Genomic DNA, 3,108 nt, shown 5'->3' on the forward strand with positions numbered 1-3,108 from the left:
GGGGGGAGGCTTGCAGGTTTCACAGGGAAAGCAGGAGTCACAGCAAGGCAGAGGCATGGTCTGCTTGGATCCTTGGCCCTCACCCACCAGCGTGAGATAGAGGTGCTGTAGAGATCTGTGAGGTCCCCACAAGTACATCAGATGTGTTCCCACACCCAGTTTCTGTTTAAGAGTTCCACTGCCACAGAGGCACCAACCTCTGTCCCTTCCCCCCAGTGGCCCCCCCACGCCATCCCGCGCCAGTGTGATGAGCTTTATTAACGCCGGACGCCTGGATGGGCGCTCACCGCTGGCCATTGCCAGGCACAGGGCAGAGCCTGTGCAAGTGCCAGACCTGTTGAGAGACATGGTGCCTCCCCATCCATGCCAGCAGCGAGAAGGTCCCCAGGAGCGGCTGTGAGCACGACGACTCCTCACCAGCCCCTGCAGCTCACCCCCTCCACTGGCTCAGCCTGCGGCACTGGGGCTGCACTGCCAAAGGCCCCTGGGGCTGGCTGTCCTGGTGGGGGACAATTGGGGCAGTGTGCTGCTGAGCCTTGGCCCCATCCCTGGAGGGCTGGGAAATTCCCAGAGCAGTGGGTGAGTGTTCAGCAGCATGTCGCAGAGCATAAAGCAAAACAGGCCAGTTATTGATTCGTGTTCGCTGCAGCTCTGGGCTCTCCCCAGCCCCTTTCAGATCCATGTGGTGTCTATCACGCTCTTCTTGTTCCAACAGTAAAACTTTATGGCGGCTTTTCATCACCACCTTGCAGAGGGTGGGCTACAGCTGCCTTTTGCAAGGAGCAGCCGGTGCAGTGGTGGGACCCTGCTGTCCCCTGCCGGGCATCCCCAGCATGGCTTGCAGCACTGCCCCAGGTTTGAAGGCTCCAGAGGACATGATTTAGGGGTTACAGAAAAGGAAGAGGGGGCAGACTTAAGATTTTCTCCCTGGCTTTTCTGCTTATGTGGCTTCAGGCACCCTAGTGCCATGTTTTTGCCCTGCCCCAGGAGAGGAGGGGCTGCCAAGCTCACCTCAGGATGTTCCCGGTTCATTCAGATGGGTTGGGAAAGCTGTGGACCACTGGTGATACAAAGCAGAGACAAACTCTCACTGACTGCAAGGAGATGTTTGTACCCAGTGAATCCACAGCTGCAATTTATTGGTGTTTCCAATCAACTGGCTCCCTCTACCATCAGCTGGCTGTCATGAAAATCCATGTCCTCTCCATGACAGGTGACCTGGTGAAGGAGGGCCAGGGAGGCAGGACGTGGCACTGCTGCAAAGGCTCTGGGCAGCTGCCTGCTGGCTGCCTGTCCTTCGGTGGCCAAGGGAGAGCGTAGGGGTCAGTCTGTCTCAGATGGACGTGTTGGTGGAAGGAGATCCCGCCTCCGCTGCTACTGCTCGGAGAGGGGAGCAAGGCTGCCAAGCAAGGCTGCTGGATGTGGTGGTTATAGCTGAGGGCTTAGAGATAGGAGAGGGGGGGAAGTAGCAGAAACAAATTTCTTGAGCATTGTGCAAGGCAGTTTGGGAGCTGTTTTTATGTGATGGGCAGGGAGTGAGAATAGCTGAGTAAGTCAAGCGTGTTCCCATAGGTTTCTGCTGGAGCATGGCTTGTGGTGCCCTACCCCCCGTGACGGGACTCTCCACTCACCACAGCGCTCCTGCAGCGTCACCATTTCGCCAAAGCAAGGCACGAGGTGTGTGCTGCTGCCCACAGCCTTCCCAGGGCGGCCGCTCGGCACAGGCCTTGGGCACAGAACAGCCACAGTGGCTGTGCCACAGCAAAATGCCTCGGGTAAAGCGTGAGGAGGGAGAGATGAAGATGAGGACTAACATCACCATGAAACCCTAACACCGACATAAAATCCTCTCAAATCAACCCATATATCACTGGAAGCAGCCTGTAAATGTGAATCCTGGCTGGCAGCCAAAGTGCAAACGGCAAGCCTCCGTGCAAGAGCAGTGGCTTAATGTGCAGTGGGGACCACTGCTATTACGTGTCCCAGAACAGGCTGTGCTGCCGCATAGGTTTTGTAGTGTTGGTTACAGGCTATTAAGCCCCTCTAAAGTCATAAGTTCTCAGTCCTCTTCTGACTGCATAAAGTCATTCCTAAAAACCTCACCAAAACACACTCAAATGGCTCACGGTTTCATTGAGGGTATCATCTCACCACTTGTACAGAGGCAGAACGAGAAGGGACCCCTCTACCAAGAAAAATCAGGTTCATGTGAGGTTGCTTTGTAGGACCATTAGCCAAAAAATTCCTAAAAGTCAGTCAGGAGCTGCTAAAGGAGTGTTGCTACAAAGAAAGCCTGAGGATACCTGTCCTTCTCACTCCATGCTCCCTTCACTCTCACTGGAGTGAGAGAAGCACTAGTGCACCACGAACAGCGAGTGAAGAAGACCTTAAGTTACCCCAGGCTAAGGGTGTCCCCAGGTGAGGGACACGGACCCTCAGGAAGGCTGTCATAGGCCACTCAGAGGACGGAGGTTAGGCAGCAGCTAAGGGAGCATGGGAGGGAGACAGGAGGTTTAAATTGTTAACATATTAATCTGCCTTTCCCAAATAGCTCCGGTTCCTCCGTCACCACCACCACCCATAAATTTATGTTTATTTTAAACCCCGGGGCTTGTTGCTCTCCAGAAAGGAAACATTGCTGTCAAGGGCACTTAGACAAAGTCATTTTGTTTCTGGGTAAGAGCTCGGTGCAGTTCAATAAGAGCTTCAGACTAACAGCCCGGCGTGCCGCACTGCCCACCTTGGCAACGGGGACCCCCACCACGGGAGGAAGCCGTGGCTTGCTGCATTGAGGGGTGCCAGGTGCTGCTGAAGGGTGGGTGCTGGCAGCGCTCAGGATTGCTCTGTGGTGTTGGCTGCTTTTCTCCGAGCTTAAACTCATGGCTCTAAGTGATTCTGAAAGACTCTGATGTCTTCCTTTCACCTATTTGCTTTTTACATAGTTTTCTGGCATTCATGTTTGTAAAGGAACACCTGAAATTCAATATATCAATGTTAATCATAGAATCATAGAATCACTTTGGTTGGAAAAAACCTTTGAGATCTTCGAGTCCAACCTTTAACCTAACCCTGCCATCCCACCACTAAACCATGTCCCTAAGCACCTCA

This window comes from Egretta garzetta, unplaced genomic scaffold (genome assembly GCF_000687185.1).
Source record: "Egretta garzetta isolate BGI_Z169 unplaced genomic scaffold, ASM68718v1 scaffold56, whole genome shotgun sequence".
Classification (NCBI taxonomy): Eukaryota; Metazoa; Chordata; class Aves; order Pelecaniformes; family Ardeidae; genus Egretta; species Egretta garzetta.